Source organism: Lissotriton helveticus, chromosome 12 (assembly GCF_964261635.1).
Source record: "Lissotriton helveticus chromosome 12, aLisHel1.1, whole genome shotgun sequence".
In the NCBI taxonomy this organism is placed as follows: domain Eukaryota; kingdom Metazoa; phylum Chordata; class Amphibia; order Caudata; family Salamandridae; genus Lissotriton; species Lissotriton helveticus.
This window is the reverse complement of record NC_136073.1, coordinates 556,922,889-556,940,262: the sequence shown is the minus strand read 5'-3', so window position 1 is coordinate 556,940,262 and position 17,374 is coordinate 556,922,889. Positions and strand designations below refer to the sequence as shown.

The 17,374-nt window shown below is 44.7% G+C and overlaps 1 protein-coding gene across 3 annotated transcripts in view; it reads left to right on the top strand.

Moving 5' to 3' along the window:
• The window catches only part of LOC144798761 (uncharacterized), a 1,691,129-nt gene that overhangs the window by 638,491 nt on the left and 1,035,264 nt on the right, over positions 1–17,374 (top strand). The gene's annotated exons all lie outside the window — the stretch shown is intronic.

The following is a 17,374-nucleotide window of genomic DNA, read 5'->3' as shown; positions in this document are numbered from 1 at the left end:
AAGATGGAAAATCAGGTGGCTGCCACTATGACTACTTGGTGCCGCATAGATAGTGACTCGTCCAGAACAAAGCCAAGGTTACGTACCTGCGTAACAGGTAGGGGTAGTGGGCCCATTTCTGGTGGCCAATGGTGAGGGCCCCAGAGATGTTTATGTTTGCCTAGGATGACCACCTCCGTCTTATCTCCATTCAATTTCAGGAGATTGATCCGCATCCACTCAGCCACTCGGCTAAGCCCTAGTTTGAGAGCAGACGGGGCACACGCCTTAGCCGGGAGAGGGAAAAGATGATTTGAGTGTCGTCTGCGTATGAGTAGAGGGAAAGACCAGAGTCTTCCACAATGCTTGCCAGGGGCCTCACACAGATGTTAAAGAGCATAGGGCTCAGTGAGGACCCCTGGGGCACCCCATGCGCAGACGAACGAACAGAGGAGACAGAGTTGGAAGAGAAGACCTGGAATGAGCGACCACTCAGAAAGGAGGAAAGCCAGGCCAATGCAGGGCCAATCACCCCGGCCGTCTTCAATGTTTTCAAAAGAACATGGTGTGAAACCGTGTCAAATGCGGCGCTTAAGTCTAAGAGAATAAGCGCCGAGGTTTCACCCTGATCGAGGCGGGAACGCAAGTTCTCAGTAACCCCCAAAAGGGTGGTTTCTGTGGAAAAATGGGTATGAAACCCAGATTGAGACGGGTGTAAGAAGCCTGTAGCCTCGATGTGAGAGGTAAGGTGAGTATTAATATGCCTCTCCAGAATCTTTGAAAACATTGGCAGCAGGGAAATGGGGCGGTAGTTGGAATATGTCTTGGGATCAGCGCCAGGTTTTTTTAAGAGTGGAATCACCATGGCTCTTTTCCATTCGTCTGGGACAATAGCTTCTCGTAATGAGGAATTCAGGAGCTCTTGAATGATCAGGAGCAGGTCTGGAGAGAGCTGTCGGAGAATATCAACGGGAATTGGGTCAAGAGGAGAGCCTGAATTCACCTTGGCCATACAATCGCAAAGCGAGGTCTGATGGAACTGGGGCCATTCTGAGATCTGTGTCACTGAGGATAAAGGGCCAGGTATATCCAGGGTGGGAAGATCATGCGATGTCCCGGGGTAAGTCAAAGAAAGTGATTTATAGATTGTGTCAACTTTAGAGATGAAGAAATCGGCGATTTCATTGTATTGGGTGTCCCCCAAAGCCGGTGGAGTGGGAGAGGAATTTGAACCTGCTAGCTTTTTCACCATTGAGAATAGAGCTTTCGGCCGGCTAGTGGCGCTATTGATGGACTCTGAGACATAAGAGGCTTTCGCCTTTCTGCAGGCTCGATGGTACTGCCTAAGTGCAGAATGATAAATTCATTCATCATTTAGGGTATATGTTTTTCTCCGGGATCTTTCCTGCTGTTTGCATTTAGACTTCAAAATGTTCAAATCAGCCGTGAACCATGGAGCTGGAGGGAGGTGGGTAATGGGACGTCTGGAGCTTAATGGCAGGTGACGGTTAAGGTTGGAAGACAGCCAAGTAGAGACTTCCTGGTTCAGCGAAGTACACATTAAGTTAGAGTTAGGGCGGCTGGCAAGTAGTGTAGCATTGAACGCAGGAATGTTTAGTTTGGACCAGACTCTGTAACTGCTCATAGTAACAGGAAAGGACTCTTTCCTGGTGCTCTCTACAATCAGGTTAAAAGAGATAGCAAAGTGGTCTGACCATTCAAGAGGAAGAGCAGGGGTGCTGCAGTCAAGTGAGATGTTTGAGATGACTCGGTCAAGTAGATGGCCAGCCTGATGAGTCGGGCCCTAATTGCGAAGTGTTAAATTAATAGCCTCACAGTCAGATAAGAACATACTGCTTAAGCTATTTTGAGTATCTTCCAAATGGAGGTTTAGGTCCCCCAAGATCGTGAAATTGGCTGACTTCAGTGCAAGCGGGGCTACTCGTTTCGCAAATGATGATAACCATCGGGTGGATTTATCGGGGACGATAAATAAGTATTCCCGAAAGTGTCAATTGGGAGGAGACTGCGAGTTTAAATAGAGCGGCTTCGCAGTCGGGGAATGGAAGAGCTTTCCAATTGACAAGAGTGAGTAGCCTTGAAAATAATCGCTATCCCGCCACCTTTCCCAGTGTCCCTGTCTTGTCGGACAATAACATAGCCGATAGGTAGAGCACTAGCCACGTCTGGGCCGGAACTGGCATGAAGCCAAGTTTCGGTCAAGAAGAGTGCATCTGGCTGGGCAGAGGACAGGAGATCAAAAATATGGTCTTTGTTTCTTGGCAGGGATCGGCAGTTAATGCTCCAGAACTTGTAAGGTAAGGTTGAAGGCACTGTGGACATAATTTCCTGACTGCGAGGGAAGTTACAATGAGGGCATTTAGCCAGGTCGCTTACTAATAGATCGATGGGCGGACAGGTAGGAGAATTACCTCTCAGCCGATTTAACTCCTCAGATGAGTAGATAACTGGGTAACGGGAGTCTGGCGCAAATTGGACAGGGTTTATGGCCGCTGGGCGCAACGGGGCGCGGACGGGCGCAGACGGGCTCGCCTTTGGCGCGCCACCGGCGCGCCCGCTGCGCTCGTCCGCTGCACCTTTGGGAAGGGGGTTCCATTTTATACTATGCAGGGTGGGAGGGCCGAGCAAGTAATCTGCTTGCCCTCTGCCTCACCCAAGATGGCGACGGCAAAAAGTGACTCTGGACGATGCAGCGCCTAATCGGCTGCTGTTGGCTCCGGGTTGCCGTATAGGCGTTTGCAGGGGTTCAAGAAGTGAATGGGTGAGTGCCCAGAATGTAAAGTTTAAAAAGAGAGTCCGAAAATAAATATTTCAAAGTGCAAGAAACAATTGTTTAAAAAAAGTAATTACACGCACTGTTCCCGGCTTCCGCCTCAGGAACCTGACACACACTCTCCCTTAGGCTGCTGCGCCTAGAAATGGAAGAACTTTATACTATGCAGGGTGGGAGGGTCGAGCAAGTAATCTGCTCGCCCTCTGCCTCACCCAAGATGGCGACGGCAAAAAGTGACTCGGGCCGATGCAGCGCCTAATCGGCTGCTGTTGGCTCCGGGTTGCCGTATAGGCGTTTGCAGGGGTTCAAGAAGTGAATGGGTGAGTGCCCAGAATGTAAAGTTTAAAAACAGAGTCCGAAAATAAATATTTCAAAGTGCAAGAAACAATTGTTTAAAAAACGTAATTACACGCACTGTTCCCGGCTTCCGCCTCAGGAACCTGACACACACTCTCCCTTAGGCTGCTGCGCCTAGAAATGGAAGAACTTTATACTATGCAGGGTGGGAGGGCCGAGCAAGTAATCTGCTCGCCCTCTGCCTCACCCAAGATGGCAATGGCAAAAAGTGACTCGGGCCGATGCAGCGCTTAATCGGCTGCTGTTGGATCCGGGTTGCCGTATAGGCGTTTGCAGGGGTTCAAGAAGTGAATGGGTGAGTGCCCAGAATGTAAAGTTTAAAAACAGAGTCCGAAAATAAATATTTCAAAGTGCAAGAAACAATTGTTTAAAAAACGTAATTACACACACTGTTCCCGGCTTCCGCCTCAGCAACCCCACACACACTCTCCCTAACTTGTTATAGTTAGGGTCATATTTCACACGTACAAAACCAGTGAAATTCAGCAGTTATAGTTACCTGAGCTAACTATAATGTACGTCCCTGCAATGCATTGCTTATGACCTCACATATTACATCACTCATGACATTGTCAGTGACATCATTCTTGACATCACTGGTGACATCACTGATGACATCATCCACAAAACCACTCACTCACCCACGTAATCACTCATACACCCACTCACATACCCATGCAATCTCTCACAGCCACTCACTGACCCATACAGCTACTCGGACACCCATATATTCACCTATACAGCCACTCACACACCCAGTCGCTCACCCATACCACCTCTCAACAACGCCACTCACTCACTCACTCATACAGCCCCACTCACACGTGCACACACTCACCCATAAAACCTCTCACATAGACACTTACTCTTCAATACAGCCATTTACACAACCAATCAGATAACCAAACACCCACTCAAACAACCAATTAGTCACTCATACAGTCATTTACACACACAGTCACTCACCGATTTAGCCACTCACACACCCACTTAGTACAGATACAGCCACTCATATATCCACTTACAGACACATACAGCCACGCACATAGCCACTCACTCACCCATACACCCACTCACTCACCAACACAGGCACTCCCACACCCACTCACTCATCCATGGAGCCACTCACACACCCACTCACTCACTCACCCATACAGTCACTCACATACTCACTCACTCACTAATACAGCCAGGCACACATCCACTTCAACACCCATACAGTTACTCACATTCCACTTATTTACCCATACAGGTACTCACACACCCTCTTATTCACTAATACAGCCACTCACACACCTAGAGCCAGAGAAACTAGGAACCCTGCCTTCTCCACTGAGTAAGGCGAGGAATCTGGGAGTTGTAATGGACAAAAAATATGCCTTCGTTCAGCAGATGAATGCAGTTATCTCATCCTCATTCCACAATTTGAGGATGATACAATAGATTCTCTCTTTCATCCTCCCGCATGTACAAAAAAAAGATGGTAACGCCATGGTTCTATCGAAGACAGATTACTGCAATGGCTTATATTTAAACATCCAACACCTGAACAGGTTTCAAGTCTTTCAGAATGCAGCTGCCAGATTGCTGGCTGGCATTCCCCAGTAAAAATCTGCCTCACAAGTCAATAGCAAGTTGCATTGACTCCCTATTAGGCAGCAAATTAGATTCAAAGTCCTTTGTCGAGCTTATAAATCTCGCTATGATGTGGGTCCAGACTACTTAAAACATTGTTTCAAGTGGTATGACCCAGTCAGAAATCTACGCTCCTTGGGAGTCAAGAAACTTGTGGTCTCCAGGTTCAAATGGACCAACTGGGTGGAAGAAGCTTCATGACAAGCACTGCAAAAGAATTGAATCAACTACTTGTCCACATCAGAGCCATGCCTAATCTGTTATCTTTTAGGGAGGAATTAAAAACCTAGCTCTTTTCTAGGTAAGGACTGATCTGAGCCACTTAACAGAGCTAGCGCCAAGACACCTCCAGATATTTGTGCGCTTCAAATGTTACTTTAGCATAACATAACTAACACACCTGTACAGCCACTCAGACTTCCACTCACACATGGATATACACAGTCACACACAAAATATATGTTAGAAATAGTATCACTCATTAGTAGTCACAAAGTATAGTAATTTAACTTTTGTAGTACCTTAGTATAGATGTTTAACTCACTTACTTAATGTAATATGTGCAGTCATAAGCAGTGCATTTGGGGGCGTAAGCTATAGTTAGCTCAGTTAACTATAACTGCTGAATTTCACTGGTTTTGTGTAAGGGAAATCTGAGCCTAACTCTAACATCCCTGTAACCTTTGTTTGCTTCAGTGAATTTCTAAGGTTGTTTTAATTCAATTTTCTAACTATAACCTCCCTGTAACCTTTGTTTTTTTCATTGAATTTCTAGTTTGTTTTCAGTGTTACGTAAGATTCCCAACACAATGCACAGAGGTGGGGTTGGACGCAGAGCCTGGCCTGGCATTGTGCTGCCCCCACCCAAGCTTGCTGCTCCTGCCCCCCTTCCTCCTTACCATCCATTGTCTAAGTTCAAGTCCCTGCTCTCTCATTACAGCTCTGTGTGGTGGTTGTTCTGCCCCTGCCCTTCCCGCCTGCCCTGAACAGTTAACTTGCTACCCCATTCCCCCCTCCCTACCCTCTGTTGTCTGAGTCCATGCACCAGGCCCCTCCCTCCTGTCCTGTATGGTCTGATGTGTTGCCACTGCCCTCCATTTAGCTTGATGACCCTGCCCACTCCTCCTGCGCTCCATTGCCCATTTCTATGCCTCATCATTTCCCTCCCGCTTAGCCTCTGTGCTTAGCTTGCTGCCCCAACTCTCCTCCTCCCCTGCCCTCCTGTGTGCATGCCCCTGCGCCCTCCTTTTTATCCACCATGTTCCATTGACCTGCCACTACCCCAACTATCTTCTCTGAGTGTTGTGTTAAGCTGCCAATGTCCCTCCCACCTGCCTAGCATGGTCAAATAGTGCTCTAAAAAAAACTAAAATGAGGACATATTTTCTGAGTTCTCAAATAGCAACAAAGCACTTTTAAATTATTTGCTATCTTTGTTTTTTTTATACAGTTGACTACTTGATTATATGTTACACTCAGAGGAGAGGATGTGGCGTTACTGTCAGAGCTGCAGACTTTGCACCTGGGAAACCAGGTTTGAGTTTTGGGGTCAGTTCGACATCCTGTGATTCTGGGCAAATCACTTATGCTCCCCATGCCCAAAATCAAAATGAATGTGTCCTTGTGTAATGTAACTGATCCTCACGTTCCAATTCCTTCGGGTTACGTCTGCGCTATAAAAACTGCAAATAAATAAACACATTAAGTGTTTTGCATACTGGTGTCATTAGGCTATAATTAGGGTACATTTGGATGATATTCATGCTACATTTGGGATCTTTTTCCTCTGGTGGCTATCTTGAGAGACTTTTTTGTTACGAAGTTCCCAAATTTCCTGTAGTATCCTCAGTAGAAAATGCTTTAAGTTTTCCACTTTGATTCCATCAAGATTTCGTTCAAATGTGTCACACATTTGGCATAAATTCAAAATGTTAGCACTGTAGTTGTTTATTAGAACACTGCAGTAAAGCTGCTTATCACCAGGGAGTTTAACTGTCAGTTTGCTGCTGGTGTTGAAAGTGCATCTTTCAGTCTGCCTGTCAGAACAATTTAATGAAATAGAAGAGGAAGATATTTGAAAACTCACTTAAAATGTGCCCTAATCTTTCTTTCTACAGCACTAACCATCATTTCTATGACAAAATGCCCCCCCCCATTTTGTTTCTTTCTAAATTAAATGCTTTAAGTTTTACCAGTTTGATTGAATTACGATTGCTTCAGGTGCACCATAGTTTTGTCATAAGTAAGACTGTTAGTGTTCTAGTTGTCCTTTAGAACACTCTGGGAGGCTGCAGTATCACACAAGAAAATCAACTGACAGGTTGCTCCTGTTGGAAGTACATGTTTTACTGAGAATGTCAGACTTCATTCCCATATCGCTGAGAAAGATAGTGTGCATTTACAGAAAATATGCTTTCATTTTAGACTTTGGAGCACCTTCCTTAACCTCTATGGGAAAATCATGAGAAAACAGTTTTCTCTCAAACGTGATTCATGAAATCCCAGCAGAAGACTTTTTCACAGGGTAAGAACACATTAGAACACACCACAATTCCTAAAATTAGTATGGTACCATCAACAAATGAATTATATTGTAACTAAAATCTGTTATCACCCTTTATACGTTCTCCTTTTTGTGACCCTGAAATCCTGCTATTCACTACAATGCATTTCAATGGGGTGCTAACATGTATATCGGTCCGCAGATGGCTGCCTGGTTGAAATGCTGACAGACAATCATATCTCACCATGAGATCTGTGCCTAGTTTCCAACCAGATACCCAAATTTCCTTTTCCTTAAATATCTAAAAAACTACTGAACGATTTTATACCAAATCACAAAATGGGCTCCTTCTGGACCAAGAGATAGCTTTCTGCCACATTTGGTATAATTCCATTCAGCAGTTTGTGCTGTAGTTGTGTTCAAAATCCCTATGGGAATTAACATAGGAAACACACTTTTTTGGACCCCCCCCTTTTACTCGGGCCCTGCTTGACAGATCACACTGAAACTTGCTATGCACACTAGCATCCGGTAGACATTTTATTCAAATGGTGCCAAAGTTATAAGCAAATCAAAAAACACTTTTCCTATGGAAAATAGGTTCTAACTATAACTACCTACTGGCGACTGCCAGTAGGTAATATCCCTATATATACATTACCTACTGGTAGTCGTCAGTGGGTAGTTATAGTTAGGACCATGTTTCCATATGAAAAGTATTTTTTGACTTTCCTATATCCTTCGCGCTGTTTGACGAATCTTCACACAAGTTTCTAAAAAAAGTGCCCCAGTGATTCTTGTTCCACATGGAAAGTTTTGTGGCGATCTGTCAAGTGGGGCTCTAGAAAAAGGAAGGAGGTAAAATAAGCGTTTCTCACGTGGTAAATTTCATGAGAGAGAATTGCACCAGATTCGGTAGAAAGGTAGCTCTTGGTCCAAAGGAACACTTTTTGTTATTTGGTGTTATCTGTTCATTGGTTTTGGAGATATTAAATAAAATCTAAATTTGTATATCTTAAGACACAAACCTTTCCGGAACCCTCCTGATCTCGTTTTGAGATCTGACGGACTGCAAACACTTCAACCAGGAAGTGTTGTTGGCCATCTTGGGTCTCGGCTTCAGCTAAGGCCCACAAAAAATGTTTTAAAAAAAAGAAAAGGGGGCAGGGTAAGAATACCCTGACCCCCTGGCTCTGGTCATGGGGCCCCCCTGGGACCACGATAGAGCCAAAAAGCATTTTTTTTAATTGTCACCAAAATTTGCGGATGGTCCATGATGAGAAATGAGAAAAAAAGACAAGCACTGTCTCCCGCACTTGTTTATATTATAGCCCCTGGGTGGGCTAGGTCCCTGGGGCATGCAGGCTTTTTTTAAAACTGGAGGGGGCGCACAGGGCCCCTCTCATAGGGCTTAGTATTGCCCTGGGTACCACCACTTCCCTTGGGCCTAATATTGTCTTATGGTCGGGGTGGAAGGCATGTTTGCAGAGTGCTGGACAAAGGAGTCGGGGCCTCTGGTGAAATTCCCACAATCCCGCTGTGTGGAACTTACTGGTGGTAACGGAAGGGATTCTTGGCCCCCAACAATACTCATCATCCAAGGATACTTCATCCCCCAACCAGTAGTGTGTCAGGAGGCATGTTTGTAGAGGGCTGGACAAAGGGGGCGGAGTCCTCGAAGACCTCTCAGCATTCCAGCTGTGTGGGACTTATTGGAGGTAACAGGAGGGGTTCTTGATCCCCAGAGATCCTCAGTATCCAAGGGGACTTCATGCTCCCAACCAGTAGTACTCCAGAAGGCACGTTTGCAGAGTGGTGGAGAAAGGGAGCTGCCCTCTGACCAGCTCTCAGCAATCCCGCTGTGTGGGACTTACTGGAGTTAACAGGAGGGTTTATTGGCCCCAAGGACCCTCAGCATCCAAGGGGACTGCATTCCCCAACCAGTAGTGCACCAGGAGGCACATTTGCAGAGTGGTGGAGAAAGGGGGCCGCCCTCCGACCAGCTCTCAGCAGTCCCACTGTGTGGGACTTACTGGGGATAACAGGAGGGGTTATTGGCTCCCAAGGACCCCAACATTCAAGGGCACTTCCTCCCCCAACCAGTAGTGCACCAGGCGGTAACAGGAGGGCGTGTGCACCCACTCACACACCCAGTGAGACATTTATGCAGCCACTCCTGGGGCTACTAAGACACTCACACACCCACCCGTTGAGACACTCATGCACTCACTCACACACCCACTGAGGCACTCATACAGTCACTCACACACTTACTCTTAAAGGTTACAAGTTACAGTTAGGAAATAAAATTAAAAAACCTTAGAAATTCACAGAAAAAAATAAAGGTTACAGGGACATTATAGTTAGGAAATAGAATTTTTTTAAAACTAGAAATTCACAGAAAAAACAAAGGTTTCAGGGATGTTATAGTTCCCAGGAATGGTGAAAGGGAATTAAAACGGCTGTATGTCATTACAACGCGGGCTTTTACCCCGCATGCCATTACAACGCGGGGATTACAACGAAAGTCGTTACAACGTCTTTCGCTGGAGGGCGCTGGATAGTGGAATAGTTTAATTTTCTATTCCAACTCCAGCCCACGTTGACAGTAGGGAAGGTGTTGGATAGAAAATTAAACTATTCCCTATCCAACAGCGCCCTCCAGCGAAAGTCGTTGTAACGACTTTCGTTGTAATCCCCGCGTTGTAATGGTAGTGCGGGGTAATCCCCGTGTTGTAATGGCTGTTCTCCACTTAAAACACCCAGGTACACCCCATTGATTGTTTTGTTTTATTTTTATTTAAATCTTCTTTATTATGCAATTCATATTTTTTAACAGACCCAACACAACTCCACCATCTGCAGCTGGTGAGATATCATAATTACAGATATATAATTCATTCTTAGAAAAAAAACTCCTGTATAAGATATAACATTACATAAGATCCATAAAACCTTCACAAGTAAAAAACTAGAAAACCAAGAAAAAGCAGCAAATGTCTTAACTTATCCATACCTCCCCATTATCCTAAAGTGCCCCATGCCATAGCAGCAATCTATTGGTATTCAGGACTAACCATACCACCATTTTGATCTCTCAAAACCCACTCTGTCAGAGGAGCCCAGATTATCAGGCTTTTCTGCCATGCGCGACTCCCCTTTCGTACGTTCACAGCTTTCTCCAAGTTATAAACCGCCAGAAACTGCGCCAGTCATTGGGGGCAGCATGTTCTTTTTCTCTTCCTCCATTTAGCGATCTTGTATGGCTCACCTGAATTAAAGCCGCAGTTGAACAACTAGCACAGATAAAGACATTTCACACCAGTGGAAAAATCCCTCCAAACCATGGTTCTCCGACAAATTAAGTGCTAAGAATCAAGTATGTAAAAGGATAGAGAGGCAGTGAAAAGCAAATTACAACCCTAAGAAAAAAATACAATATGCACAACCACTGACAGACTACAAGAAACCGATAATAGAAGAAAAAAATAAATACTTCTCAACAAAAATCTTACAAGCAAAAAACTCTATTAAGGAACTCTTCGCTACATCAAAGCTTAACTAAACTTCCAGAGCCACCAAAGATGGAAAGCAGTGACAAATTTTGTAACGTACTAGCACAGTCTTTGAAAGACAAAGTAGAGACTGTGTACAAATCCTTTACGACTGTGATGAAACAACATCTGGGAACCCTCTAGCAGTTATAGCTCCTTTCCCACCCAATCCGTTTACATACTTTTCCCCTCCTGCCACAGAACAGATTATCCAGATGGTAAAAACATCCAAATCAGGGGCTCTATCCAACCCCTGTTCTCCTAAAATACTGCACCCTGTGCCTCATGATATCAGTGAACAACTAGTGGTTGTTTATAAAGAGATAATTTGTTCCGGTACTTTCCCTGACACTTGGAAAATAACATCGATTCTTCCACTCCTAAGAAAACATAACCTCGATCCAGCCAATCCTAGCAGCTACAGACCTATCGCCAGATTACCCTTCCTAAGGTATTGGAAAAAATACTAAATGCACAGCTCACTTCATTTATCTCTGCCACGGACCTTCTAGATCCCTCACAATACGGGTTCTGGGAGAGGCACAGCACTGAGACAGCTCTGGTCATGGCAGCAGAAGAATTAAGAGTTATACTGGACGCTGGGGGTAAGGCTGCCCTGATCTTGTTAGATCTATCAGTGGCCTTTGACACAGTGAACCATGAAATATTAACCAATAGGCTATCTGATCAGGGAATTAGAGGCTCAGCCCTTAAGGTGCTGACATAATTTATCTCCGACAGGGTTCAATCAGTAGAGTCCGGAGCATTCACGTCTGAGCAATTTGAACTCCGCTGCGGGGTGCCACAGGGTTCGCCCTGAGCCCTACACTCTTTAATCTCTACGTGACTCCGATAGCCACAATCATCAGACGTCATGACTTCTCAGTGGTATCATACGTGTATGACACCCAGTTAGTGGTGTCAGTGTCAAGCAATGACGAAGAGACAGCAGATCGCTTTAACAGCTGCATTACACAGCTAAACCAGTGGATGAGGTCTAAATGCCTAAAATGTAACTGTCGTAAAACAGAGGTCCTACTGTTAGGTACTGATACCTCCTTCTGGTCACCTAGATAGTGGCTCTCCAGTTTGGGTGACTTTCCTGGTCCAGTGCTAATAGTGGAAAACCTAGGTTTCATTTTCGATGACAAACTGACTTTTAAGAACCAGATCAATACCCTTACCTCTACTATTTTTTCCATCTTAAAAATGATCCGGAAAGTCCGCCCATTTATCCCTCCCGACTTCCTGAAAACACTTGTAACAGCATTAGTCCTGTCCAGATTAGATTATGGTAATGCCTTGTACAAGGGTATCCATTCACAGTTTCTGCAGAGGTTACAGCGCCTCCAAAATGCGGCAGCTAGACTACTGATGGATATCCCCAGGTCCCAGCCAGTTTTCGACTGTCTCAGAACTCTGCATTGGCTCCCAGTGGACAAGTTTAAATCCCAATGCCTAGCTTTTAAGGCCCTGCACGGCACTGATCCTAAATTTTTGAAGAAACACCAGAACTGTTATGTGCCTTCCAGAAACCTAACATCCGCACATAACACACTCTTACAAACTCCCCGAATCAAGAGAACCCGATGGGATGGAAGAAGCTTTTTGTTAGGACGGTCAAAACATGGAACTCTCTTCCGGCCTGCATAAAGAACAGCCCTACGCTGTTAGCTTTTAGAAAATTGCCAGTTAATCTGTCCTTCCATAGCTCTATCAGCACCTTACTGAACTTGCTGGTATAAGCTCCTAGACGCCCTAGGGTGTTTGTGCGCTATATAAATGCTAAAATCAAATACAGTGTAATAAAGGGGAAACAGGTCTTATAGTACTGTGCTTGCAGTCGGGCAGGTATCAAAATATCTTGAGCCAAATCAAAGGCTTTGAAAAACATTGTATCTGATATCCCAACTCTCTCTTGCCAATTTTGAGAGCATTCCTCCAAATCATTCTTAATCACAGAGTTAAAAGATTGTAAATAGCTCTGATCGAGGTTTCCTTTATATCTACCAAACTGCTGGAGATCCGGTTGGAAGAGAGGTTTGAGCCATGATCTCAATCAGACACCATCTTGCTCACACCCCATTGGTTTTTAATCCTGCCAAGGGGGACCCAGAATAAAACTAAGAGGGTTCCCTCTGTTTTAACATTTCATTTGCATAGTGGATCCCTAATATAAAAAAAATCTCATCAACACCCTACAGTCATTCACACAGGCACTCACTCTCCAATACAACCATTCACACAACAACTCACTTAACCAAACGCTCACTAAAAAAGCCACTCACTCACCCATACAACCACTTAAAAACCCAGTCACTCACTCATACAGTCATTCAGACACCCACTCACTCACCCATACAGTCACTTACACAGCCACTCACTCATCCACACATCTACCGGTACACCCACTCACTCAGCAACATAGTCACTCACATACCCACTTATTCTCCCACACAGATACTCACATATCTACTTATACACCCATACAGCCACTCACGCACCCATACAGCTACTCGCACATCCACAAAATCACTTACACACTCACTCACACACCCATATAACCACTCGTACGCTCACTCATAAACCCACACAACCATTCACATACCCATTCACAGACCCATACCAGTATTCACACACCTGATCACTGCTCCATGGAGCCACTCACATCCACTCATTCATAGAGCCACTCACCCGTACAACCACTCATACATACAGCCACTCATACAACCAGTCACTCACCCTCAGCCTCTCACCCCTCCATACACTCACCCATAAAGCTACTCACACAGACTCAGGGCACAAGTCAGGGGTACATGTACCACTCTTTTCATAGGGTGGACGCCATCCCCCCTACCAACAAATTGGGCCCCACAGAAATATGCTGAACTTGTCCCAGTGTAATTTTAAGACACTGGGACACGTTCAGCAGCACCTGCACGTTGTCTGCTTTTGATTCCCAGCAGCAACGTGCAGGGAGGATAGTGGCGTAGCGAAACGTGTGGGGCCCTCCTGTGAAGTACATAAAGGGGCCCCCTTCCTGACTTACTCAGGAGCTTCCATGCCAGGGCAGTGCGCTGAAGGGGGCCCCTGGAGCTCGCAGCCCCCCCTACTGTGGGGGTGAAGGGGCCTTTGTTATGCCACTGAGCGCTGGATCTTTTTTTCACCTCCAGCTGTGTCGAAGTTAAGGGGCCATCAGGCCTCCTTTTGTTTGAATATCCTGCCTGGAGACGGCCTGGAACCTCACATGTAAATGTAAATGCCACGGAGGAGAAACAAAGACATACAGCTTGTTATCTCTTCACAAGTACTTATGAGAGGCAGCTTTTGCCTTTGTTCAGTTCCTGTATTTCAGAGATGTATGCACTGTAAGAATTTCAGATGTGTTGGTCTGTCCCATTATTTACACAAATAACAATTTCAAGGTGTAGGAGTCACATGTCCTTCATAACTCACTGTGGTCTTTTAGAAGGATTAGAATTTATGAACTGCAGGTAACAAAAGGATCTCTGTGTAAAAGCAGTAACCCACTTTACTACCTACAAAAAATCTGTCATCTGCGTGTTAGTTGATGTGCTTTGCTGGAGACACATTTGCATTTTCTAATACTTTGATTCAAATTTGGGACTTTACAAAACATAGATCTCTCCAGCAAGTGCAATAACCACCAGAGCTATCTCACCATTATTACTATTTCTTTATTTTTTTGGGGGGGGTTTTATATAGCGCTTGAATCACCCAGGGGCATCTCGGCGCTTTGCCTAGCATAATACACTGAAGACAAGAGGGGGAACTAAAAGAGAGGGTGGGGTTAAAACAGGAATGCTTTCAAGTGCTTCTTGAAAATCAAGTAGGAAGTACAGTTCCGCAGAGGTAAAGGAAGTTGGTTCCAGTATTTCAGTGCGACATAGGAAAATGCTCTGCCACCGTTACGAGAAAGGCGAATACGTGGCATCTTCAACAGAGCTAGGGAGTTGGACCTAAGGTTACGACCCGAGATCTGTTGAACAAGTAGCCTTTGCAGGTATTTGGAACCCCTGCCTTCCCGAGCTTTAAACGTCAGACAGCAGATCTTGAAGAAGGAACGTTTTTGATTGGGAGCCAGTGTAGTTTCTTCAGTAAGTAAGTAAGTATTCCCTGAGATTTACTGGGCACCTACACAGCAGATTGCCTTAACCCAATCAAATATTTTAAAATGTAGACTTTGCAACGAATTAAGCATAACAGATCTACTAGCATGCTTCTCCTTGTTGCTAGTTTCTTTGTGGCAGTGTTTAAAAAACATAAATGTATTGGTTGATGCCCAGATTTTGCGTCAGGATTGCGTCACTTTTTTGGCACAACCCCAATGCCAAATCTAATTTGTTAAATCTCATAATGCGCTTAAATGTACTCATGATATACCTAATAAACATATGTGTGAGGTCTTAATATCTGATGTCCCTTCTTGTGATGTAATTTCCAGTTAGGTCACTTCATGTGATGTCACGTGCAATGTCCTCCGCTGTGCCATCATGCGCTGTGATGGCACGTGTCATGATTTCACTTGCATACTACCTAACCTGGTTAGTCCCCCACTTCTTTTTTTAGGACTTTTGCCCTTCACAGACTTATTCACCTTTACAGCCACTCACATACCCACTCGAATGCCTTACAACCTCTCAACATGGCCACTCACTCACCCATACAAGCACTCAGACACTCACTCACACAGCCACACAACCACTTACATACCCATCCACCCATCCATACAAGTACTCTCATATCTCATCAATCACCCATACAGTCATTCACACAGGTACTCACTCTCCAATACAACCATTCACACAACAACTCACTTAACCAAATGCTCACTAAAAAAGCCACTAGCTCACCTATACAACCACTTAAAAACCCAGTCACTCACTCATACAGTCATTCAGACACCCACTCACTCACCCATACAGTCACTCACACACCCACACATCTACCGGCACACCCACTCACTCAGCAACATAGTCACTCACATAACCATTTATTCTCCCACACAGATACTCACATATCTACTTATACACCCATACAGCCACTCACACACCCATACAGCTACTCACACATCCACAAAATCACTCAGGCACTCACTCACACACCCATATAACCACTCAGTTACCCACTCACATACCCATACAGCCACTGACACAACTACTCACACACCTACTGACTTAGTCAGAAATCCTTGCACTCACCCATACAGTCACTCATGCATGCACTCACACACTCATACAGCCACTCACACACTGATACTGACAGTCACACAACCACTCAAATCACACATGTTAGAGATAGTATCACCATGTCATGAGTGATGTAATATGTGAGGCCATAAGCATTGCATTGTGGGGTCGTAAGTTATAATTAGCTCAGGTAACTATAACTGCTGAATTCTACTGGTTTTGTATGAGTGAAATTATATATGCGTCACTCTATGCCTGAAAGGGTTTTGTTTTGACTTAATACTGGGTGCTCCCTTGTGTCTGGATAAAGCTATACCTCTCTGAAGAGCTCTAATTAGAGCGAAACACTGTGTCAGGGGTTGCTTTTATTCATTTCAGGTTGGCTTGAGTTGGTATTTTACCAATTCAAAGCTGTAATAATGTGCCTGGAGTGATAAATGGCTTTTGTTATTTGACAGCTCGGCAAGGACTGCACTGTACTAGTCCTATGCTTAAAGACTTTGCTGTTTAAATGGCGAAAGACTTTGTCATTTTCTATCTCGGCATGGATAGCACTGTCTAATCCTATGCTTAAAAACTTTGATAGAAAAACAGACATTTGAGGTGAGCAGATCTAGAGTGTCGCTGGTGTTGAGAGTGCTCTAACAGGAGCTGCTTTCCACCTAAACTGAGACCTACCCAGAGTTCTCTCCTTCTTTTTTGCATAATTTATGCGTCACTCTATGCCTGAAAGGGTTTTGTTTTGACTTAATACTGGGTGCTCCCTTGTGTCTGGACAAAGCTATACCTCTCTGAAGAGCTCTAATTTGAGCGAAACACTGTGTCAGGGGTTGCTTTTATTCATTTCAGGTTGGCTTGAGTTGGTATTTTACCAATTCAAAGCTGTAATAATGTGCCTGGAGTGATAAATGGCTTTTGTTATTTGACAGCTCGGCAAGGACTGCACTGTACTAGTCCTATGCTTAAAGACTTTGCTGTTTAAATGGCGAAAGACTTTGTCATTTTCTATCTCGGCATGGATAGCACTGTCTAATCCTATGCTTAAAAACTTTGATAGAAAAACAGACATTTGAGGTGAGCAGATCTAGAGTGTCGCTGGTGTTGAGAGTGCTCTAACAGGAGCTGCTTTCCACCTAAACTGAGACCTACCCAGAGTTCTCTCCTTCTTTTTTGCATAATTTATGCGTCACTCTATGCCTGAAAGGGTTTTGTTTTGACTTAATACTGGGTGCTCCCTTGTGTCTGGACAAAGCTATACCTCTCTGAAGAGCTCTAATTAGAGCGAAACACTGTGTCAGGGGTTGCTTTTATTCATTTCAGGTTGGCTTGAGTTGGTATTTTA